Source organism: Athene noctua, unplaced genomic scaffold, assembly GCF_965140245.1.
Source record: "Athene noctua unplaced genomic scaffold, bAthNoc1.hap1.1 HAP1_HAP1_scaffold_76, whole genome shotgun sequence".
NCBI classification, from domain to species: domain Eukaryota; kingdom Metazoa; phylum Chordata; class Aves; order Strigiformes; family Strigidae; genus Athene; species Athene noctua.
The window spans coordinates 153007-178507 of record NW_027437563.1 but is presented as its reverse complement, the minus strand read 5'-3'; positions in this window follow the sequence as shown (position 1 = coordinate 178507).

Genomic DNA, 25501 nt, shown 5'->3' with positions numbered 1-25501 from the left:
CTGTGAGTAGGTTTCAGACTCCTCTACTTTCTCCTAATCTAAACAAGAATATAATTTTTTCTTGAATCCTTAATCCCAGGAATGAACGCCAAAAAATTAGTTTTGTTGCTTAGTTGTGACTGATCATGAATCACATTAGATTGCTTCTGTTCCCTTATTGGACATGTTGGCTGGTTCCTGGTACGTGTTACTGAGTTATTGCTCTGACAAATAACAACTGGGTGGCAACTGGGTCCAGAAGATCCAGTAATGAGGCAGGTTTGGGTATGTCACAGAACCACAGCCCTCTTGGTTTCCCTAATAATTGGGAAAAAAATCAGTGTTTACGTGTAGGAGTGTACTTAGAGCAGGAAATGCAGCAGTGGGCTTTTGAGGCTTTTTTTCCCCAGTGTTTCTGAGCTCCCCAACATCCCAATCATGTGTTAGAGGTGCGTTCAGAGCAGCCCCAGGGCACACGTGCAGCCTGTCTGGCAGACCCCGGGGAGGAAGGAGGTGTGTGCTCACCCAGTGCTGACGCACGGTGCACGTCTGTCCAAACCATTTTGCCTGGGTTGCATCAGATGTATCGTGCAACGGCACAGCCCATGTGCAAGAAAAAATGGAGACGAGAAATATGGGAGCCCTAATACAATGCTCCAGCACAGGAGAAAGCTTCATGCAAGCAGAGAGATGGTTGATCATCATAAAGATTTTTCAGATGAGAAGAGCTAGCCAAGAATGGGAGATGTAGAGGAGGGCAAAGGTGGCCTGAGGAAGGCCCTGTGGGGAGCAGGACATTGGAAAGGTGTTTGTTTCAAAACCACTTCTGTGTGGAAGGATCACAAGCCATGCTTGAGCCATTTTCTGTTTCTTTCCTCTTAGTGAGCTGTTCACAGCTTTCTCCTGAGTTGCGTGCAGGATCACAAAACCTGAACGTTATGGCAAAGCAATTAAATGAAGGGAGAAACAGTGGGCACGGAACAGTGTATGTGTGTACAGAAACTTGCATCACTGCAACTTGCTGAGCAAAGCCACTAAACAACAAATGAGGAACAGGAGAAGAAAAGCAACTTGACATTGAAGCTTTGTATGACCCACCAGAGGCAGATCACGTGCTTACACCTCCTTGGCAAGAGCAAGTACTTGTCTTCCGACTCTTCCATAATGTTATTTCCAGGTGCTTATTAGTGATGAGATTTGGCTTTCCTTATCACCTTGCTTTCCTGTTGTAGTGTTGCTGTGCTCTGGTTTAAGGTATATTAATAATAAACGAAGCAAGACCGGCTTTGAGATGTAGAAGCTCTTCTTCAGATCCATCTGTCCAGATTCCTTATTTCCTCACACCATCACGGCCACAATACCACAAGGCCTAAAGAAGGACACATGTGCTGAAAAGCTCACCTGTGTTTTCCAGCCAAATCTGTTATTCTGTGTACTGGGTCTGGCTGAGCTGGAATCGGTTTTCCCCTACAGCAGCCCTCACGGTGCTGTGGTTTATGCTGGGAGCTGGCAGGGTGTTGGCAGCACCCTGGTGTTGTGGCTGCTGCTGAGCAGTGCTCACACAGCACCAAGGCTCTTTCGGACATTTCCCCCAGTGGGACGGGGTGGGCAAGATCTCGGGAGGGGACACAGCCAGGACAGCTGACCCGAACCGACCCAAGGGATATTCCACCATGTGACGTCTGCTCAGTATAAAGCTGGGAGAAAGGAGCGAGGGGGTGGGGTCACCCTCGGTCCTCCGAGGCAACCACTCCGCGTATTGGAGCCCTGCTTCCCGAGAAGGCCCGACAGCGCCTGTCCATGGCAAGGAGAGAATAAATCTGTTTGCTTTTGCTTCTGTGTGCGGACTTTTGCTTTGCTTTGCTTATATTAAAACTGCTTTTGTTTCACCCACAAGCGTTAGTTTATCTTCTTTCCCCTCTTTACCCTGTTGAGAAAACAAAGGGAAGGGGGGGGAAGTGATAGAGCGACTGGGTGGATACCTGGCATTTAGCCAGAGTCAAACCATCACATCTGCTAAAAGCTCTGCTCTCTCCTGCCCCACTGGGTTTGCCTCTCCTCTGTCTGCAGTGGGGGGGCTGCAGGTTTGAGCGCAGCTCTGGGACATCGAGTGGCTGGTAGCACTTGCAGTTGGAGGGCTCACAGCAGCTTTGCAAGGCTTTCTGCAAGGAAACTAGCAAAAACCTGATTTAAAACAAAAAGACACACTCTGTCTCAGTTCCTGGGGCTACAACTACAGGTGACTTCATTCCTTGATACATGGATGTATGAAAACCATTCAGGTATGCGATTATGATTGTTTTGTTATCCCTTTGCATCTCAAGCTCACCCAGCTTGGGCAGCCATCTCCTGCTGTTTTCGTTTCAGTGTTTCTTTACCACAGTTTGCTTTATTAAGGGGTTTTGTGTTCCAAGGCAGCTTGCATTAATGTAGATAATTAGATAATGTTGTGGCAAGCCAAGGGTAGATGCACCAACACATTCCCAGGACACACACTGCCCTGGCCTTTGGCTGATCTGTGAGTGTTCAATAAATGAATCAGGCCTGAAATCGAGATGCTCTGCAGAATCAGGCAGATTTGCAGAATAAGGAAGTCTCAGTTGGGGTTTTTGAGAAAGCCTCAGGCTGTTACGGGCCCCAATCCTTATTCCTGCAGGATTTACCTTAGGCAAGAACCTAAAGGAGTCAAAAAACCCCCCAAAAAGTAAGACTCGTAGCTGTGTTTTTCTGAGCCTGGATAGTGTCAGAACAGCTGTAGCGTCCTGGCCAGAGATCTGGTGACGGTTGGTAACTTTCGGGGAATTTGAGCAAAAATTCAGCTGTGTCTTCTCTTCAGCCTTCGATGCAGACTTTTCATTTCACCCCTAATGATACCCACTGACCCTGGGCAAAGGAAAGCGTGTATCTCAGCCCAGGGGAATGCCAGGCTACCAGGGGAAATGACACAGCGCTGAAAGGAGCTATGGAACCGTGGCAGTCCTTTCCGATTTCATGTCTGTGTCTGCACTGCTCTGAAAAGGCGACCTGAGACAAGGCAAAAGCCCAGCAGGTGACCCAGGGCAGAGCCCCTGCCCTTACCCGCGCCAAAGCCTCTGGGCAGCCAGCTGGGTGCCCCCTGCAGCGCGGCCAGGCCAACGCCGTGTGAAACTCCTGGTGCCCTCTGTTCTCCAGTGTACACTCTCGGGTGGATTTTTTTTTTTTTCCATTCATACAAATGCTAAGAAGAAGATCAGTTTTCCCTGATTCTTGCCTAGGAATGCCACTGAGGAAACTCAGGTGGACCATGATCAGCCCACTGACTTTTTTCTTGTTCTCCTCCTGGAAAGTGGGACTAACCCACACTGGTGGGGAACAGTGCTCATGATGTTAAAGGGTTCATTAAACATGTTAAACATAACTCATTTGGAGAGTTTCTCCTGGAGACAAAGAGCAGTTTAAATTGTTTATTAAAAAGCACGGGTGTGGCGGCCAAAATAACGAGTCAGAGTGTTCTCTTCTTTTTTTTTTTTTTCAAGACAGGGGCTGTTTATTCTTACAATAGTACCTACTTATGCTCTCGCCAAAGCTCTTACTTCAGAATTAGCAATCGGCAATTAGGCAGCTCTCAACCTTCTCTCCTGTCAGCACCAGAGCACTCTCACACGCTGTGCAGACCGATCCTCTGCGCGCTCAGGCGCTGTTCACGCAGCGGTAACTTCTCACAGTTCAGCACTGTCCCACAGCTCGGGGTGGCAGCTGTCCCTTGTTTTTCCCTGACACCTCGGCACAACTCAGCAGTTTCTGATCTCTCTCCCAAGGCCTGTTTCTCATCAAAGCCCCGCTGCTGCTCAGGGGCTGCACAGAGCTGACAGGCCGATGTCTCCCCCACACCTCTCTGTCAGGTGACCATCCTCAACAAGTGTCAGTCTGATGTTTTCTTCAGAGCTCCTCTGGCTACAATCTACTTAAAAATCCCTTCTTCTTGTCAGACACATCACTGGCCGCTCCCAACTCTAACTGAGCTTTGGCCTCTCCTCTCTCCTCCCTGCGTGTGCGAGCCACGGCTCTGCCCCTTCCTGCCAAGCCTGACCTTGCTCCCAGAGAGGGTGCAATTCCTTTTGCTCTGCAGCTCAGCGAGCAGGTCCCTGCTCAGCCAAGCCCCTTCTGCCCCCTCGCTTGACGCCTGACACAGGGCAGCTGCCTGCTCCCGAGCTCCCCAGAGGTGCTTCTGCAACTCTGAGCAGCACTCGCCGGCTCCTGAGGCCTCACCTGCAGGTTGCCAGGGGCTCTGCTAAGCACCTCCCCGAGGAGCGCAACGTTTGCTCTCTCAAAATCCACAGGAGCAACTCTGCTGCCCTTTCTCCTCCTTCCAGTGACCAGCTTCAACTCAACAATTCTGTCGTCACTCTGGCCAAGACAGTCCCCTCCCACCCATGTCCCACCAGCCCTTCTCCACTCACTCCAAGCCAGTCTCGGGGGGCGTCTCTCCTAGTTGGCTCCCCGAGTCCTTGTGACAAGAAGTTCTCCCCACAGAGCTCAGGACTGTTTCAGCCCTGCTTGTCCCGGCAGGATGGGATTCCCAGCGGGTGTTACTGGGGAGGTGGCAGCTGCCACAAGGACCAGGGTCAGTGCTCCAGAGATTTCTCCCACTGCCCCCAGATGAAGGGTGTCCTGCTGGGACAGCGGCAGTAGACACCCACTGGGACATCTGCTTTGTTTTCCATCCCCCTCCTCCTCACCCCGAGGCTCCCAACCACGTCCTTGCTGACTGTCAGCCCTGCACCATCACACCTCTCCCTCCCCTCGCCTGCCCTACCTGCCCCTCCTGCCCCCTCCATCCCAGCACTACAGGCGGGCGCTCCTGCCACCAACCCCCCTGATCCCCAGGCTGTCCCAGCTCTGGCACTGGACCAAGGTTTCCAGCCTAAGGCACCTGCACCCACAGGCCCCTTTTAAACCTTTCCCTCCCCTGGAGGAGCTGGGGAGGTTGCTGGGAGCGGGGCGTAACATGGGGAGCCCCAACATTCCATCCCAGGACACCCCAGAGAGTCCTGAGCAACCAACAGCCACCACAAACCATGGCGCTGCCACCAGGGTGGGTGTTCCTCTGTGGCTCCTGGGCCCCCCCGAGGACCTGGTTCCTGCGTCTGTCTCTGCTCCCCAAAATCCTCTCCCCCCCCCAAGGTAGGGACTGACCCCGACCCCAACCCCTGCAGCCCAGGGACGCTCTTGGGGGCAAGAGCGGAGCTGAGCGCTGGCCAGAGCTCCCGTCTCTCTTCCAGGCTCAGCCAACCTGTGCCCACTGCCCGGGCAGGAGCAGCCCTTCCCCGCAGCCTGGGCACCCCCGGCGGGGGGGGGCACCCCACACCCCCCAGGCCCCCCCAGCAGGTATGGCACCCTTCTCTGCTCTGGCACCCTGGCACCTTGGCACTTTCAGCGCCCCAACCACGGGCATCCCAGCGTCCCCATCATTCCCGTGTCCCCTCCCCAGGCAGGGGGGTTTGGCAAGCCCGGGTGAGTGTCCCTGCCCTCGCCTGGCTGATGTGTGCCCAGTACAGCCCACTGCCAGAGAATTTACCACATATTGGTGCCATCTCTCCGCTTTTCACCTCGGAGAAGCCAGACTCCTCCCCGATTTGTGACCCCGTCCCTTTGGCACAGCAGCTCACCCCGTGGGCATCGTCCCAGCCACGAGCTCCCCACATGCCTGGCGCAGATCTGGGGGATGGAGGCCAGCTCGGTGGGTAGTGGGTGCCCCCAGAGGATGCCCCTTGCCCAGCACTGCTCCCTCTTACCCACACAGGGCTGCTGAGTGCTCTGTGCAGCTGCTACTTTGACCCCCAAGTCTTCTGCTGTGAGTGGACCGACGTGCCAGTACCGTCCACCTCCACTCTCGGCCACGGCACCACTGCTCTGCCGGGTGCTGCCCTGGGGGGCCCCGGGGACTGGGCAGCCCTGGGAACACCCCAGAGCCACTGCAACACCTGGCACCCCCCGAAGACCAGCAGGGAGCGGTGGCCACAGCCCCACTGGTGCTGCCGAGAAACGTCTCCGGCTACGGGCACAAGGAGGGGCCGTCTGCTCCCACCAACACCTCCAGCACGGCCACCTCAACGGGGGCACCCCTGGGCAGTGACATCGTCCCAGGCAGCGACGCCCCCCCCAGGCCCGGTGCTGACCCCCACGACCAAGGCCCTGGTGACACGGCAGAAGACCTGGTCGTGACCGAGGCGATGCTGCTCCAAGGGGCCCTCAGGCTCTTTGAGTGCTCCCTGGATGCGGTGGGACTCAGCCAGGACCATCCCAGCAGCAGCCCCACGCCTGGGGACCCTGGGGACACCGGCGCAGCCACCCCCCCTGTGACTTGGCCTGGCTCTCGCTGCCCGAGGAGCTGCTCAGCCCCGACTGCAGCGTCCCCGACACCGCCAGCGCCATCCTGAGCCTCGAGGACTTTGTGGTGGGGCTGGAGGCCCAGGAGCCGCGGGGGGATGCGGGGCTGGAGCTGCCCCGTCCCAGCCGGCCGTGCCAGAGGAGCGGGGCTGGAGCAGGGGCAGAGCACCCTGTCACCGCCCCCCAGCAAGCACAGGGCGCTGGCAGCCAGGCCCGGGGGGGCCAGGGGGGAGCAGAGAGTGATGTGGGGAGCGGGGTGGTGGGCGACAAGGGGGGGTATTTGGGGGGGACTATTGTTTTACTTTGGGGTGGGGCATTGAGGGTGGTGTATTTGCGGGGTGGGGTGGGAATGTTGTTGTATTTGGGGGGGGGGGAGTGGGATCAGAGTCATTTGGGTAGGACCTTTTCTGTTGGTTTTTCTCATTAAAATCTGTTTTCTACAAAACCTCTCTGGGCCTGTGTGGGAGGGGGAGGCAGCGCAGGGGGCACCACGAGATGGCACCCAAGGGTGCAACAGCCCCGCTGAGCCCCAAATCAGAGCCGGCGAGCCCCGAAGGGCACCCAGCCCCCCCGGGCTGAGTCACCACCAGTGAGGCAGGCAATGGGGGGGGGGGCGACTCCCCCGGCCCCTTCCTCAGGGCAAGCAGCCCTTTGGCGGGGCAGCCGGGACAGACGGCTCCCTGCAGGACTCACGGACACGGCCCCACGCAGAAAGCAGCACGGAGCCCCCGGCACCAGGACAGACCCTGGGGGGCCAGGGGGGGCACGGGCACACACCCCCGCCAGGGCCCAAGGCCTTCGTCCTGCACGCGGCAGCGTCCCCTCCGCGGGGACAGGGCTCGCTGCAAAGCCGTTCCCAGCCTCTCCCTCGCCTCCCACCCCGCTCCGCTCCGCAGCCCGGCATCACCTCACCGCCGCAGCACGAGGACCCCAAACCCCCCGGGAAGGGGCAGGGAGGAGCTGCCGGCCAGGCTGGGACCGAGACAGTTTACACTTAAGGCTTACAGAAAACTGCACTCTCCAGTTATAGCACATTTCTGTATGGAAATTTAAACAAACTCTACCACTAAGCTCCTTTATACGAATAGTAGAGCTGATGAGATGTTCACTATTTTGATTGTGCCGACATCAGTAAGGCAGGAGGTGTGCGTACTGACAGTGCTTAACTTCGGACCGGCTAAAAAAACGTATTGACACAGCTGGCTTGTTACAGAGAAATCTTTTTGCTGCCCTTCTGTGGCAATCGTACATTCACTGGCATCACAGTTTCCAGCAGTGAACCATGGCAATATCTGTGTTAACTCTTTGAAAAGAAATAGCGAAGGCAAAACAGGTGAACTGAGGTGTTTGAACAGACCAGACAATGAGAAGAGCAAGGGCCTGGGCATTGATCCTTTTCTGATGCAAAACTGGAGATTTTTCATTAAAGGTAAATTCACGTCAAATAACCTGTCTTTGTTCGGTTTAATAAACTAAATTTTGAGAGTGTAAGGAGCACTTATCCTTTTGAATGACTAGAAATTCTGTATTTCTTATTGTAATTGTTCTTTCTGGCCTCAGTAGTGCAGGTGGTTATATTCCTAAAAAGTGGCACCATTTGTGCCCCTGGCACCAAGGCAGCCGGTGACAGGGGCTATAAATCACTTTACAGCCTGTTTAAAAGAAAGGGACAAAACCCATGAACACTGATTTAAAAACAGCTTCAGATTACTATTCTTTTATGACTAACTAAAGTGGGCTTCAGCTTCCCGTGAGATTTCAGTGTTGGCATGATAAGATTCATCTCTTTTAACAAGCTGAGCTGCCCCCGAGCCCCCCCGCGCTGAGGTCAGGTCACTCTCCCCGCCCGCGGTCGTCAGTCACTCTCGCCGTACTCGTCTGTCCCCCCAGAACCGGCTCCTTTGAGGCTCACAAAATGCTCCTGCAGAACAGAGGTGAAGCTGTTTTACCGCAGAAGGGCTGTTCATAGCCACAGCCAGCCCCAGATTCAGTGGGGCTGGGTCAGTCACGCAGACAGCTCCTGGGTGTCCGGTCTGCTGGATCAGGCAGACTGGCACTTACTGCTCTGCGCCAAAGGCTCCTCTCAGGATACGGAGACGTTTGTGTGGCCAAGGGCTGAGGCCTTGGAGCAGGTTCCGTGGGGATCACGCTCAGCCCTGGGGGACGTGCCTGTTGAGACTGATTTGATCTCACATGCCTCAGCTTCCCCTGTGCCCACCCTGTGATGGATTCACACTGATGGGGGGGAAACAAGGGATAAAAGTGTGAAAAAAACCACATCCCTCTTATTTATTAGGAAGGAGGCAGCATCAAGCATGGAGGGTGATGTGAAATCATTAATCAGGCAACAAGGACTGAACACAAGGTGAGGGAGTGGAAAGAGCAGCCAGGCGGTGCAAGGGAATCAGATGTCAGCCGTGGTGACGCTCAGACATTTATTTCTCAGTCACTGAGAGTGTCTTGTTCCTGGTGAACCCACACCTCTCTGAACCTGGAACTTCCTCTGGAGGTTTCGCTGTGCTCGCAAATCCTAACACAGGTTTTGGTGAGATGCCCTGCCATAGCCAGAGGCTTTCTGCTGGAGCCACCCAGGCCTTACCCGCAGGCAGCGGGTGGGAGCAGAGAGCCGGGTGCCGTGTGCTGGGGCAGGCCCAGGGCACGGTGCCCGCCAGTGTTCCTCCCCCCGCAGCTCCCGCAGCTCTGCCGGGGTGTCCGTCAGCAAACGGCTTTAGAACAGGGATTGCTCCCTGATGAACGTTATTACAGTGTCGGGGTCTTGTCTCGCCCCCAATTCACTAGAATGCAATTTAGTGTTGGAAAAGCTGCCGTTACTCCATGCAACCCCCAGCTGCTGGCTGGTTTTGTCTGCTGTGTCACAGCTGATCAAAGCCTCGCTGCCTGCACCGGGACATCACTGGGAGCCAGTCTGGAAACGCCGCTTGGTGACAGGAGCTCACCTTTAGGGCAAGAGCAGGCAGGAGAGCTGACAGATGTGCTGGAGCCGGAGTTAACCGTTAGGGAGATCTGGGAATCTTCTGCTGGATAGAAGAAAGAAGGAGGGCGAGAGACAGAGTTTGAAAATCATGCAAGACTTTTAGAAAAACCCTGGTTCAGCAAAACACAGATTCCTCTGCCTCAAACGTCAAGGCTGTCTCGGCTTAACAGAGTGGCTGAGCACAGCCGTGATGTTGCGTAGGGCAAGTCCCCCAGCCTGCACTGGAACGGGCCCTGACACAGAGCTCAGCACTCCCTGAAATGCTCCGCGGGGCTGGGAACCAGCTCCCGGGAAACGCTCTGGTCACCGCCTGCCCTTGGTTGGAATTCCCAGGCTGTGAAGGCAGGTACTTTCGATAATGAACGTTATTCTTGAGGCAGCGTCACCTGAGAGTTTTTTGCTTTTTAAATGGGGATGACAGGTTACTAAAGATCTGTTTCTCCCCATGTAGCACCGTTGCAGTGTGCTGCACACGCCAAACTTTCCTGCGTGACCGCAGAACATTTTAGCTGGTTTAGGTTTATTCTCTGGCCCAAGGAGAAACAGAAGCACCTTTGGGTTTGGTTATTACATCTCAGAGAACAGTCTGGTGAACGTGTTGGCCAGACGGACGGAGTTACAGTTCAATATCATTAGGTGTGGCGAGCTCGCCTGTGGAGAGCTCAGCTTTTGTACAGAGGTATTTATAAGCATTCGGTTCCCTGACACTTTCACACTGAGTGTGGCGCAGACACAACTGCTCCTGCACCTCCACACAATTCCCGCTCAGGATTTCAGCAGAACCCCACTGTTGCTGTGAAGCTGTAGCTGTATTTTGGGGAAGTGGGTTTTGCTCAAAGTTCTTCAAAACTCTGACCGGCTCCATTCTGACCTGCATTTCTCTGTATAAGCCTCCTACTGAACATTTCTTTGGGTCCCTCAGTCTCAGGACGAGCGGTCGTGTGACCGGATGAAGAGCATGCTTTGTTCCTGTGGAGGCTGAGCTCTGCCAGGCCAGCTCCCGCGGGACACTCGGCCCCCCCGCGGTTCGCCTCTCGCCCGCGGAGGGCGGGGAAGCGGCTTCTGCCGGCGGCCCCGCGCTGCCGCTGAGCCCGGCGGGGCGGCCCCGGGACCCCGCACCGGGTGGGGACGGGACACGGGGACGGGCACACGGACACACGCACCGTGCCGGACGGACGGGCCGGCGGACGGACGGGCCGGGGCGGCGCCGCTCCGGACGGATCATCCCCCCGCGCCGGGCGGAAACACCGACACCCCCCGATGGGGGCGGCGGCGCCGCGTGTTCCCGGCCCGTCCCCGTCCGCCGCCGGCGGGCACCGAGCGGAGCCGGCGCTGGAGGAGCCCGGGCGGGTAAGGCGGCCGGGCCGGGCGGGGGGGGCCGCCTCGGCTCCCGGGCGCTGAGGGGAGGCGGCGGGGGTCGCGCCGGGGCGCTCCCGGTGCCGCGGCTCCGCGCCGGTCCCCGGGGGCCGCGCTCCGGTAGCGGCGGGGACGAGCGAGGGCGGCCGGCGCGGGGGGGCGGCGGGCGGGGGGGGCTCGGTGCCCGCGGGGGTCCCGGGGCCGCGGCGCTGGGGGGGCACCGGGGGGAGCCGGTACCGCGGCGGCCGCCCCGCTCCTGGGAGCTGCAGGGGAGGAGCTGAGATGCTTTTCGGGTTCTTCCTCGCCTCCCTCCCTCCCTCTCCCCTCCCTCTCCCGTGTTTCGGCAGGGCCGTTAACACCGGGGGGACGGGCGGTGCAGCCGTGTGTTTTACACGCGGTTGTATCGAACCCCTGTAGCCGGTCACTAGTTACCCGGGGTCACTCGCACTCGGAGCTGTTGCCCCGTTCTCCCCGCGCTGCAGGGCAGAGGGTATCGCCGGGGTCATGTGAACTCACACGGGCTGTGGCTGAGGACTGCAGTATGGCTTTTTCATTGTCCGGCAGCAAAACGTGACTGTTTCCTACAAAGCCCGCTGCTTTTACCTGACACCTGCCCTGTGGAGGGATGGAAACACAACACGGTGGAAACGGCTTGTGCTGATTTCCCGTGGAAACAATACTGGCTACCTACAGTCCTGCTGGAGTGCGTGTGTATTGATCTGCACCAGGTATTTCTGCATTTGTCGGTTGCTTTTGCAGTATCTGTCAAAGGAAGGGAAGTCTTAAAACGGAATTATTAAGTTTTGGTAAGTTTTGAGAATCGGAGGAGAGAGGCTCCGGTCCGGTCTCTGGCTGAGAGAAGAGCTGCCTGGGGAGCTCGCTCTGTCACCAGCATCAGAGAGTCAGCCTGGAAGAGTTTTGTGTGTGTGCTGGCTGCGGGGAGCTGCTCAGACATGAACATGAACTAACTGCAGCATGCAGGTCTGCAGGTAACTAGGCCTGGTTAGAGCTGGAGCTCGCAGTTGTAAGTAAGAAAAAAGCCTGAGTAATTTTTTTTATTTTTTTTAATTTTTTTTGTGGTTTTCGGTGGTTTCTTTTTTTGGAGGGTGGTGGTTTTCTTTTGTTTTTTTTTTTTTTTTTTTGAATGGTCTTCCTCCCTCCCCCAGGGTTATTTTTCTGTTGCCTCTTCTAAAAGTGCAGGGAGGAGCACTCCTTCAGGGTGCTGGACTGATGAGAATCGATTTGTTTAAGCCCACAGGCTGTATCCATTTACACACCTGAAGATCTGGCTGTGTTTTTAATCCTTGCCTACCTGAAGTCCTCAAGGAGGCACGTTGTGGATATGGAGCATAGGTGGGTGGGTTTTTTGTTTGTTTCATTTTACAGACAATTTGGGAGAGGGTCGTAGCCGGATTTAGGGTTCCCCCCCCCCCCCCCCCCCCATTATTCTACCTTTTTAGATCCTGTAGTCACAAAAAAAAAGTAGTGAGGGAAGCTGGGGCTGTACAGATTACTTAAACCTGCCAGTAACGGGGATTCCCTCCCCCTTCTCAACCTCAGTCTGCAGAGCAAAAAGCAATCCTCTCATCTGATTGAATGTCCAACTCGTTTTTCGTGCTGGAGGTCGCCGTGATTCTGGTCACGGGAACTGGCCCAGCAGTCTGCTGTGGGACACAGGGAGTGACTCCCTGGGTAGCTGTGACGGATCTCTGGGGCGGTATGTAGTTGTCTGGAGGCACTGTGAAATGTCAGGAGCAATACACAGAAACCAGGGTTCAGCAAGGATTTTTACCTGTGTCTTTGAAATCGCAGAGCTTTTAAATCTGACCGCTTGGGTTAGAGAAGGCAGCAGGGACGCTTAGTTTTGGGGGTGGCTGCACTGGTACACATCAGTCCTCCAGTAACACAAACGTTTGCACTGTTACTCTCTTTGATTTGTGAAAATTTGTTGGAAATACTGATTTTAAAAAGCTTTGGGGTTTTTCTAAACTGTAAACGTTTTTGAGTTCCTTATGCCCCCTCAGGAAGGGAGACCAGTTCATCCCGGCAGAAGAGTGAAGCTGCTTTAACCCGAGTGTTGCATGGCTCTGGCAAGAACAGAGCGCAGGTGTGGGGATGTGTAGTGCTGGTGGAACAGAGCTCTGAGGGGGTTCCTACATCAGAAACATCTTTTACTGTTGCCGCTGTGGGATTAGTGTGGGAAAAATAGAAAGTAGAACTTGTGTGAACTGTTGGGACAGGGGATGGTGTGCTCTTTGTTTATGCCAAAGCTTTTCCAGTAAAGCAGAGTAAGCCCAGTGTCTGGGCTGCAGTTGTGCAGGAGACTCCTGTCAGCAGGGCGGTTGGGATTTGGTGAGGATGGTGACTGAGCTTTCCATGAAATGTGCTCATCATCCCCTGGGAGTGATATTGATGGCTCAGGGGCTGGAGGATTCTCTTCTAACCCGCTCAGAGGTTAAAATCACTGCGTGGTTGCCGCACTGGGACCCAACCTGGCATGTGAACAGTGAAAACTGTAATGCTGTACGAGTTCACCTGCAGGAAGAAAGTCTGAGAAAGGGCGAGAATGGCATTTCTGCTGATGTTACTGGTGAGAGACGGGTGTCTGCAGTAGGGAACTTGTTGTGGGTTACATGCTTGGAGGAGAAAGCGGGGTTTGATGTGACCGCTGCCATCCTGGCTCCCAAGTGAGCGAGTGAACCGGTGCTGTGAGTTACTCGGTGTCGCAGGCAGAGCTGGGTACCCGCCGTGGTGGCGGGTCCCGCTGGTACTGGTTATCAGGAGGGGGATGCCGCCTGCTGACACCGGTTGGTTTCTTCCTCAGGGAAGGTGAGGTGTGATGTAGAGGCGCAGCTTTCCAACATGTGTCTTCAGTTTCACCAGTAAAGGGATAAGTAGTCGTATTTCAGAATGTGTTTTGATTTTAGAGATGTGCATTTCTGAGGGGAAGGAGCATCCACATTCTCTAACTTCAGTCACAGAACTGGGATTCTTGTGTTAGAAGCCTATTTTTCCTCTATGGTCAGTGCAGACAGAGGCTTCTCTGTAAAGCAATTCAGAACATATATATTTGATTACTGCCCTGAATTGCTCCCTGATGGAGCCCACTCTTCTTCACAGAAGGAGCTAAGGGAAACTGGATTCATAATATACTCTTAAGCCAGATATGGTGGAACTCCTCTAACCAACTTAATTATATGTATTTGCATTATATGATGGAAAACCACCCAAAATCCAGTGTTATGACACTAAGTCTTTCCTTTTCACCTTAGAAAAACGTTTCCATAAACCACTGGTGACCGTCAGCAAGTCTTGCAATTACTATGTAATGGTGCTTTCAGGATTTCTCTGTGTAACGTTATTATTGACAGTAACAAGCTGCAGATGCCTTTGAACATCTCATTCCAGACGGGATCCTGAAATACACTGTTGTGGTACATGCTTGAAAATATTTATTATGACAAGGGGGCAAAAAGAACCTTGTCAGTTGTAATGAATATGTGATTGTGTCTTTTAAATGACTTGGGACTGTAATCTGCTGGATCGGATGATGAAACAGGCTGTGGGGTTGGGTTGCAGTGATGTTTTTGCAGAACACTTTGATGGAATCTGTTTTTTGTTTTTTTTTTTTTGACAAAGTTATAAAGATATTTTCATCTGTTATTTGGAAACCAATTATTTTAGGGTGAAAAAAAATTAATCTGCCTTCACTTATATTAATACATTAACCGTCCTTCCTGTCTTCAGATTTAAACCGCTAGTATTTTCTCGAGAACAGGTATATTGTGCAAATAATCCCATTTTGCCTTTGAAATACATTACTATGAGTATGTTTAAATGGAAAGGTTCATCCCACATCTGTGGAGTATTCTTTTTTGTTTCATTATTCGCAGAACTAGTCAGTCCAATAAGATTCAGTTGTACAGACGCTTCTGATGTTATGCCAGTCTGTGGAGACAGACCAGGGAGCGACAGTCCCCTGTGCTCACTCATCCGCAGACACTTGCATTTGCAAGTGTGAAATTCAAGCAGTTGTATGTGCAGCTCGTTGCCCTCAGTATAGATATATTTGCTCAGGAATCTTAAAAACGTGCTAGAGATACTTGGGAAATTTAGAAGAAAACCAGGGAAAAAAGTGCATTGCAGAATTACTTGGGTCTCACTGATTCTGTCTGGCAGCTCTAAAAGCAGAAAGCATGGGCTGGCAGGGAGGATGATAAGTGTGCAAGCTTTTTTGTTCTGCTTTTCTTTGGAAATAGTAGAGTTTTGAACAGTTTACATTTTTTTTTCAGTGAGGCTTTTTTTTAATAAGAGTCCTGCAATTTGTAAGACAGCGTAGTGTTTTCATTTCACTGTAGATTATCTGTCAGTAAGAATTTGGGATGCTCCGTTTACTGTTAGTATGTACCAGTACAGATATTGCTTACAGAAGAAGTTGATGAGTGGCATATTTAATTAAGTCTAATTGGGTGATCATACCCTAGAGGTGTGTGTTCAGTTTAGCCCTTGTTAGGGGTTGTTTACCGAGTGTTTGCTCTCTGGTGGAAGGTTTAAAACCTCTCTGAGGCCGTGTGAGCACGGTGTGTAAGGCTCTGCCCTGTGCTGCAGGGACAAGCCGGGAGATGCGGCCCCTTCCCACGAGCCCTTCTCTGTGCAGCACCGGCCGGGCCTTCGCAGAGCAGGGCCTGGGTTTGATGGAGCCTGAATTACCCTGGTGTGAATGTCTGTACCGAGGGCACCTGCCCGTCCCTGCAGCGGAGTGTCACATCACCGCTGCAAGCACAGCAGCCGGGGTGGAGATGGAGAGCGCTCGGAATGCAGTGGAGAGGGGTTTGTAATCCCCTTATTGGAATCTATTTCCGAGTTACTTTTCCCATATTCATTCAGTTTAGAGCTGTGTCTGTTAAGTTGCCTTTTCCCAAGTGCATTTTCGCAGCTTCTTGGCTTCTTAAGGTAAGAATGAGGGAAAGCCAGATGTCACGTCGTGACCTTGCAGCTTTCTGTTCAGCGCTCCCAGTCAGTCATAAAGATGTCTGCGCTGTATCGAATCCGTATTTAAAATGCAGCCTAAGCACAGGGCTGCGGGGCGAACTGGTGCAGAATGGGTAAGTCAGCTCCAGTTCTTGCTGTTCCGCTGCACTGTGCTTCGGCGCGGGGGGAGGAGAGACCTGGGCCCGGGTTTGCGGAGGAGAGAGACACTTGTGAACAGGATTGACCGTGCCAAAAGAAATGCTTCTGGGGATCTTCCCTGTTCCCGCAGCCCCAGCGGCGCCTGTGTGTGTGTGAAGAGAGGCTGGCTGGGGCTGTAGGATCCCGCACGCTGACCGAGAGCTGCCGCGCGGCCAGAGCCCGGCCAGCGCTGCCGTCAGCCGGCCGTGGGGCTGGGCTGTGGGGCTGGGGGATATCCAGTGGGTTAAAGTCTCATCAACAGCAGCTCGAGGCTGGCACCACCCGTCAGCTTTTCGGTGACCGGTATAAAATGGGCTGATGCTCCTGCTTTGTCTCTGTGGGTGGAGGTGAGCCTGTGGGGTTTGTCATCTCTGCTGGCATCTGCCCTCAGTACCTGCTGAACAGGGCACCTTGCCTCAGGGACTTTTTCATCAATATTAGGTGATGACTGCTGGGAGACCTGTGTTGTTACTTCACTTCAAACTCGTTGTCAACCGAATACCCTTGAATATTGGAGCATTTTTAAGAAAGAAAAGAATGTGGTAGAATTTTTGTAGCTTTTTTTTCTTCAAGCAATTGCAGTAGAATCCTAAAAGCATAGATCTGGAATAAAAAGAACCTAATTTTGTAAAACATGGCAAAAAAAGAAAGACAAAGCATTGAAGAAGTGGTCATAGGGCTCGGAACTGGCCTCGTTTTGGTTCTGTTGTTCTGACTTAGCGAAAATATTCTGAAAAGAAGTATTCAAAACAGTAAGTGGAAATATGCATCTACTGATTATCCTTAAAGGTTATGTAAAAGTGCAGGGAAATTTTATTACAGCTGTGCTCGTAGAACAGGAGGAGGAAGATGTATCCTCAGGATATTTCCCTCTACTTTCGGAGCGTTTTTGCCAGACTTCCAGCAGTAATGTGATAAAAGCCTCCAGACATTCTGTTTGCGAGCTCTGTCTTGTGTAATTCTCCTCCCATCCTCAGCGTGGGCCGAGGGCAGCTGGGGGAGTGGGGGGGGGGGGGGGGGGGGGGGGGAGCGGGGCAAAGTTTGGCAAGAGCATTTTTGTTTTGTTTTGTTTTGTTTTTTCCCCTGCAACTTTCTCTATCAAATGGCCCTCAAGAAAAATATCCTTCACTTGTTCACTTGTGCTTTAGACCCAGAGCCAGCACAGGATTCATCAAATGCATCTGTTATCTAAGTGCAGTGAACGGTGGGGAAGAAAGGAAGAAAACAGGGGAAAAAAATGGAGTTTATTTTTTGTGGGGTTTTGTTTGTTTTTATTTGGTTTGTTTCTGTTTTGGTGGTGGTGTGGATGTGGGGTGTTTTTAATAACTATTTCAGTTCTGTGATGTGATTTATTCTATGCCCAGGTAGCACCCGTGCCCCAGGAAAGGGTGAGGGGGGTGAGGCCCCTGGGTGGGAGAGGAGGCCAGAGCCCATCTGGGGGCAGGAGGGGTTGAAGTGTCTCCCGCTGTTGGCTGGGGGTTTGGCAGGCCTGACAGCAAACAAAAAGGAAAAGCAGTTGTGTTTTGTTTCTATCCTTAAGAAATACTTTAAAAGGGAAAAAAAAAATCAAGAAAACCGATGAATGTATTTCAGTGGTGAAAACACGGAACCGATTCACACCGCTGGATGCGGCCTGCAATCCCCTTCCTTTCCGTTTTGAGCATTACTGCGGTACACCGCTGGTGAGTGATGAGCTTTCTCCGTGGAAAGCAGCATGTCCGGGCAGCAGCGTGGCAGCCGCAGGAATTTCCAGCGGGTGCCCCAGCTGAGGAGGTGGATCCCTTAGGGTGGAGGCTGCAGCCCCTCCAGATGTTGCTGTGACCCCTCCGCGGCTGCAGACCGGGCTGCACTCTGTGCTGGGCTGCAGAGCCCTCCCTCAGCTGCCTCGGGGGCAGGACTGCGCGGAGGGCGGGGGGCTCCCCGGGAATTCCCTGTCCTGAGACATCAGGGCGGCTCTGACCCGTGCTGTTGTGTTCCAGGGCATCGCCAAGCACGGCAGGTTCTGCTGGGGGCTCCCTGCCAGGTAGAATTCCCGTTTCTTAGTTTGAAGGACGCTGTTTCAGCAGCCCCGTGCAGCTGTGTGAGGTGTCTGTACACAAGCCCTTGAGCTCGCTCACGGGGCTTTGCAGTTCATTTAGTGCTTTACTGAGCGCAGCTGCACTGTTCATTTCTGAATCTGGTGTGCAGGCTGGGTCTTTTTTGTCCATCAGCACATTGGAAAAGGGTTTTACTAACTGCAGTTCAGTAGTTCAGACCTGTTGTATGTTGAGATCACTCTAACTGCATTCTCAGAGTATGCATAGAGCTTGGTGGTGACGCTTAATGATTTTTTTCGTTGAAATTGCTGCCTCCCATCTCATCCGTGGAAATGCTTTCTGTCTGAAACACAGCTGCGTTAGGATTTGCTGTGATAAATGTGAATTGATAATGATAGTCATTGTCTCTTGTTTGAACCTAATTACAGATTCCAAATTAAAACTCATAAAGCATTTTTCTGGATGCATGAATGGTACAAGGTATGGGGCAGAATAGGTTTTGGAAAATATGTAAAAGGTCCCACAAATGGACAGGCATCATGTTTTTAGCACGGACTGATCCTTGCCTTAATAATCAAAGCGAACACTAAAGTGACTCCCCTGCTAATGGGTTGAAGCAATACACTTCACAACATGTACTTCCTGCTCACTGATGTGTGAACAGTCTTTGTTTCCAGCTTTTGTGAATAGATCTAGGAAGGAGGTGACTGATGCTCCTGCTCCAGGCAGTTTTATTGCAACTCAGAGCTGCAGCTGCCACAAGTTCAGCAAACGGACTCTCCAAGCGAAGGTTAAAAGCAGTTTCTGTCTGTGGCAATACAGTAATTGCTGAGCTGGGAGAGCTCTGGGCCCAGTGCTGGTGACCAGATCTCAAAATCATTCCACTTCAGCCAGAAATGGGAGCTCTCTGGAGCAAGTTTCTATCTGTGTTCATTTATTAGCTAATTTGTGCAACTTCATTTTGAATGGACGATGTAGCTGATGCATGTGAGGTCCACGTCGCCTCACAGTCAGGTTTCACATGTTTATCCGCATCAGGAGCCTTGTAGTGGGAGTACAAATGCACCGTGATCAATCTGAAGACTTAGGAAATGGTACAGCAGCTCTGGTCTGTCAGTCCAGTTCATGATTTCAGTCGTTGTCAGTGCAGGATCTGCTGGATTAATGTAAAGGTGTATTGCAACACCAGGTTTATTTAGAAAAGGTAGGAAATGAATTTGTACTTATGGATATTCAGACTCTCCTGGCACTGGGCTCTTCTGTTGATTTAACTCAACCGACTCCGTGGGTACGTGTACAGTAAGTGATGCTTTGTACTGAAGAGTGGAAGAGAGCAAGGGTTGTTTTCTGTTTCTTTAATCTGTGTACAGCACACACAGTTTTGCTAATCTAATTTTATGTGTGTATGGATCTATCTTAAGGTTAATTTTTTGGTTAGATGAACACCTGTTGCTCTGCATAGTGGAGCCTGTTGACTTCAGAAAGCATAATTGCATGTGAAACCGTCACACAGCCCTTTCCACTTAGTTTTGTTTTTGCAGTAAGCAGGGTGCTTTATCCCAGCCTGCGTGATGGCGATGTTGTTTTGAGTTTAATAGGAGTGTGTTTAGTATGTGTGTTTAGGATGTAATATGTGTGGTTTTATGAATGCTGACAGTGCTTATGTATTGCATAATGAGCATTATCTGTTTTGGATAAGAGGATTGCTGGGTTTTAAGAATGAGGGGGAATTGTTTCTGTTACTGTTTGGTGCATCAGCGTCACTTCCTTATGCCTCTGGGTTGTATATGTTTCTCTGTTCTTATTCTCTTCATTTATTGTAGAATGTGCTGCTTCCAAAAATACTGAAGTCAGAGTCAAAAGAAAGAGTCCAACGTACAGTTAGACAGGTGAGGTTTTCAAGAAGTAATTGATCTTTGGCTTCTAGATGTCTTAATCCTTGAGAGCTGTGGGAGTTGTAGTGAGGTACTAAACCAAAAAGTCTGAGGTCTGAAATTTAATTGATGGTTAGTTTGGAGGCTGAACTGTAAAACAAATTTTAAAAAAATAAATGGCTCAGCCAACAAGGATTCAATGTTCAATATAGAGCAGACCAAAATAAACTAATTTAACTTAAAAACTATTTTGTTAAGACACAAAATCAGCTTGTTTTATTCTAATTTCTGGCCATTTTTCATTAAAAAGATTTAAGGTTCCCCTCAGTTGGCAGGAACAGATAGGGCTGTTGATCCTTGCCTTCTGCCTCAGGTGTCCTCCCTGGCTGCTGTGGGGCAGGTGGCTCTGGGGTCACTCACTTCCGTGGGACAGCTTTCTCCTCCGTTTCTCTTGCCGAGGGCGTGTGTCTGTATTTGTGAGAATGGCCCGGGAGGGACTGCTGGGGAGAGTCCTCGGCCCTTCAGCCCCTGTCCGTGAGGCGCTGCCTGGAAATCAGTCCTTGTGTCCATCTCTGCTGGAGTCGTGCCGAGAGGGAAAACGCAGCCGGCGTCGGCCCTGGCCTGGCAGCCGGGTCAGACGCCTCTTGGTGGGCGACAGCTGCAGCCTTGCCGGGGGCCAGCTCGTGGTTCCCCCTGCCCCAAGGCCTCTCTGCCCGCCCGCCCCTTCTGTTCCCGGGCTGTTCCAGCTGGAGGAGAGCTGTGCCCACGGGGAAGGTGCTGGTGAGGAGCCCCAGGGAAGGGGCAGGACGCTGCCCACGGGGCGGGGGTGAGCGCTGGCAGGGGCGAGGAAGGTGGAAGGTCTGTGAGGGGAGCCCTGCTTGCTGTTCTCCCCGCTAGGCAGCGGACAGGCTTCTGAAAAAGGATTTTACTGGATCCATTTTTACTTCCAAGGGTTACAGCCTACACAGCAAAGCAGTCCCTAGTAGAAAACTTGTGTTCAGAAAACCACTTAGACTGTGGAATTTAAGGGCACAGGGATGACGGGCTGATTAAAATGAATGGGGTGTGAGGATGTGGCTTGGGATGGAGGAGGAGGAACGGGCGTACGTGGCCGGTGAACAAGGAGGCGGTGGGTGATCCGGCACTGCGGGTGAGGTTGTGCTGTTCTAATAATGCCCTCTGTGTCCTGACCATTGATCCGATTGCTGTGGGTTCAGAATCGGGCTTTGTTTCTGTGGTCTGATCTGTACAGATGCCAAAGTGCCGTGTGTGGTTAAATTTGTGCCAGGTCCGTGTAAGTGCTGGGGTCTGTGCAGAGGCAGCTGAAAGGAGGCAGATGGGAGAGAGCTGAGCTTCCAGAGTAGCGTGAGGAGAACAGAACTGTGCCTCTGCACTGCTCTGCTGCACTGAGGCTTTTTCTCTCTCTCAAATGCTGTAGTCTTTGTCTCTTCTAATATTCCTCACTCTCCTCTCTGTAAGATCACTTTTGTCTATAAAACTTAATTTTCCTGTATCATCATCTTTTTTCCTCTTTTTTTTTTTTTTTTCCCTCTCAATCCCCTTCTTTTTCTCAGGGCTCTTGTAGGATTCTTAGCTGTAACCTTTCCTGCTGCCTCTGCTGGTGTTGCTTGCTGTCTCGTGGTTGATGGCTGTGCTTCTGACCTCGCTCTTTAATTTCTACAAACCCGTGTGGCACCACCCCGAAGTGCCTTTGAACGGCTGGAGCTGAAACCTGGATGAACTGTTCTTCCTTAACCTGTTTGCCTTTGGGTGGCCATAATGAGACCATAGTTGGTGGAACTTGTTCAAGAAATTCTGGTTTTCATTGTAAAAAACCCTGAATAATTAGGTGTGCACACCAATCTGGACCAGGAATGCAGCAGCATAGTTTTCCATACCCTGCTGCTTCATTTATTGATATATTTTTAATTACATTTAAATTTAAAGCTCTGCTTCTAGGAATACTTTTTCCATGATTTTTTTTTATATGCCAACTACACTAATTTATTTCTGCATATGCTGTCCTGTTTTGCTTAATTCTGTAGTAAAACCTATGACAGACAAGAGAAATACAGGTAGTGCCATGTAGTTCAAAAGGAGTTACTTGTTTTAAAAGGGTTTGTAACTTGAATGAGTATCACCTGACAGTATTTACAGTAAAACTTTAAGGTGGTTTGCTCTTTCTCTTGTTTGAAGTAGAATAAGATTTTGCTTTGGGAAACTGGCTTCTTTAGAACCGTGGAGTCCTTCTAGAAGTATTCAGTACACACATCTGTATATTACTCAGAGTGAAGCAGCAGTAGATTTATCAGCTGACTGATGCTGATTACAGACATCTCATTCTGCAAATTACTTGTGTATTTTCTTTCAGGTGGAAAATGAGGATACAGTAATTTTTCACCTGGTTAAATCCACAGTGTATTAACATTCTTTGCCAGTATGGATTTTCTGTATCAATACTGATTTTGAGAAGATAGACCTATTATTTGTTCATGGAAGGGGCCAAGCAGTGCAGAGTGACCTGTTCCTTCATTCAGACTGCAGCTGTAATTTGGCGGTGAGGCTTGTAATGGACTGAACGAGCTGTCTGAACTTTGCACTCCCTGAGTAAGATTCAGCAAGCTTTTTCCTAGTTTTTAGAAGAAAGAAAATACTAAAAATGGAGATCTTCATGTACTTTGCTGTACAAGAAGTAAATTTAACTTAGGAGATCCACACATAGAGACGTACACACAGTTGTTGAAGTTTTATTCTTATTTTTCACAATGAATGAATCTGATTCTAAAAATTCCCAAGTCTGTGGGAAATCCCAAATCCCAAAGTTGGAAACTGCTTTAAACTCTGATGGTGTTTTGGTGTTCGACCACCAGCGAGCACCTTGTGTAACTGTGTCTGAAGTTCCCCTTCTGTAACGTCATGATCTGTAGGGTGGGGCTGTGGCTCAGGAAACACCTACAAACCACCCAGGATGTTTGGATGAAAAAATTCTGAGAAGTCTCTGAATGATTTTACAAGGTAGTTTGTAAAACAGCACTTTGAGGTTTGGGAGTTGTGGGGCAGTTTGCTTTTTCTTACTTTGTCTCCTCTTGACACATTGTTTAAAATGGTGATAAAAAGTGTTCCTCTGGCCTTGCACAGTCTAAGGGTTTGGGTTTTTTTTTTGGTAATGGTCTTTACTGGAGGTTCTTCATTGCTGGCAAAGTTCATTCTGTCTGTCAGTTGAATCTGAATTTAGTTGTAAAACATGAGGCCTTGGTTTGTTCCTGTAAATTGCTGGGTCATCTTGTTTGACTCCGACATGAAATCTAGTATTTGGTGAACTCTGTAAGGTAGCTCTGCGTTAGCACGAGTCGAGAGAGAGACAGTGTGGTGACACGGGCTCCGCGTGGCCGAGCCCTGTGGAAGCTCATTCCTGCTGTAGTTCGGTGGGTGGTTAAATGCTGCAGAGGCTCCAGCGAGGGAAAGGCCTCCCAGGTTCTGCGGCACAGTTCACACCACCTGCCGCAGTGGGACATTCACATCAGCAGGACTTCATTAAAATACTTGTCATTTGATCCAAAGAGAACAGAAAGTCAAACTTCAGTTTTTTCAGGAAAAGTATGTGTGGTCATTTTACTATCAATTTAGCATAGTCTTCTGAAAGCAGACTCTGTTGTGGATTTAATTTTAAGTTGATCCCTATTCAGTAAAATATTTAAACATGGTAGATTTTTGCTGCAAACTGTGGCTTAGGTGAGACTTTCGCAGCTGTTGTCGGTTCTGAGACAGCAGAGATGTGAGGGAAAGCGGGGGCGGTTTATGTCTGCCAGCTCCCACTGTCACACCGCCCGCGGGGTCCCTTGGCTGCCTCCTGCGGCTCCAGGGTCTGAGGAGTGCCGGGGATTTGGATGTTCAGATCATCCGGTGTGGATGTATGGAGTGTGGTTTTTATCTTTACCACTTACCTGGAGTGAAACAAGGACATTGAATTTTTTTTTTTTTTTCCCTTGTAATAATGTAATTCTAGTAGTGAATCAAAGGCAATTTTTTTTACCCATTTCCTGAAGCCATAGTTATAGGCAAATAACACTGTTTTTATCTGAAGTGAGAACATGTGTACATTGTGAGTGGTACTGGTACAACAGTGTTGATTTCATCTATTTCACGTGTTCTGATTTCCGCTGTCATTTAGCTTGTGCCTTAAGTGCTTATGGAGCAGCCTTTTATTTATATATTTTCTGAAAAAGGGCACTGCTATACTCTTGGAGAGGAAGCATTCCAAGAATTAAGTGGTTGTGGCTGTAGTGTGGGAGGATTAAAGCCCAGAGCTCACTTTCCCTGTACAGACACCGCGGTTCCTTGCCCTGGTCAGTGGTGCCGTGGAAGAGGCCGATAACTGCAGCGTCTCCCTTCACAGCCTGCCCCGAGATCCTGCTGGTGGCCAGGCTGCAGCATCGGGCTTCGAGTCTCTTGATGTGGGTCCCTCTGTTTAAAACCCCTCAGGGAAGAAGTGCGCCTGTGAATGCTGCCGGGAAGAGTTAATTTGTTCAGTTTTGAAATTAGGGCAATTTTTCTAATTGTGCTACTTCCAAGAGCTGTTCTGTTGTTGGTTTACCTTTCATCTACAGGAGGTTCTGCTTTTGAGAGGCAAAAAAGTTTTCTAGGGTTTAAACAGATCGGGTTTTGTAACACCGATTTCTGATCAGGTGTAATAGGGGGGTGGCCAGAGGTAATACCAGCAGTGGTGACTCTGGAAATCTTGGGGTAAACAAAGGCCTTGTTCACATTTTTTAATATTTGATTAAAGATAAGCGTGTGGATGATCCTAATGCAAATCCCCTGAACTAACATCTCTAAATCACATGCATCGCTTTTACAGTGGTCTCAAGAGCTTTCCCAGATTTTTGCATAAGAAAATCATGCAACACCAGGAAAACTAGTATCATGTGCTATAGACAGAATTTTACTTTTCATGTTTTGTTTCGTTATTAATGCTACTAATGCTAATAATAATTTTCTTAACCCTTATTCCAGGAGCTCAGAGATAGCTTCTGCAACAGTTCCCTCCCCATACAATTTTAACTTCTCTTACATGTAACTTCTTAGTTACTAATCGCTCTTTAAAAAGGAATAATTAGAAAAAGTGAAAAGTATTTTCCTTCTCTAACAATTAAGGAACACTTCAAGTCAACGAACACCTGAACTCCTCTAGAATGAAGGTTGGGTTTTTTTGACAGATACGGATGACAAGAAGCCCTCTGATATTTCAGTTAGGAAGACCTGAGTCAGCTTGCAAGCACAGCAAATACTTCCCCTAGCAAATACTTTCTGTCTTACCTGGGCAACCTGGATTGCTACGCAGTGCTGTCTTGTAGCAGGCAAGGGCTCCTCTATAATCTTTCTTGTTGAAAGAAATGCGTGCTTTACCTGTTGTACCATACCAGTTACAAATAAATCAGAAATATAAACAAAGTCGTTATAAATCAGAAGCTCATAAGTATAATTTTGTGCTGTGCCAATTTTCAAAAGTTACATTTGAAAACTAACAGAAAATTCAGACAACTACAACTTACTTCCTTTGATGGTGCCAAGTATATGAAAAATTCAAACACTGGAAGATTAAAGTTACATTTTCATGGTTTTCAGCAGAAACTTAAAATTCTGTCCTGGTCCAGAGGAAAGACACTTACTAAGACTAGATGAATTAGCAAACAAATTAAAATACGAGTGTTACAGCCCAGTGA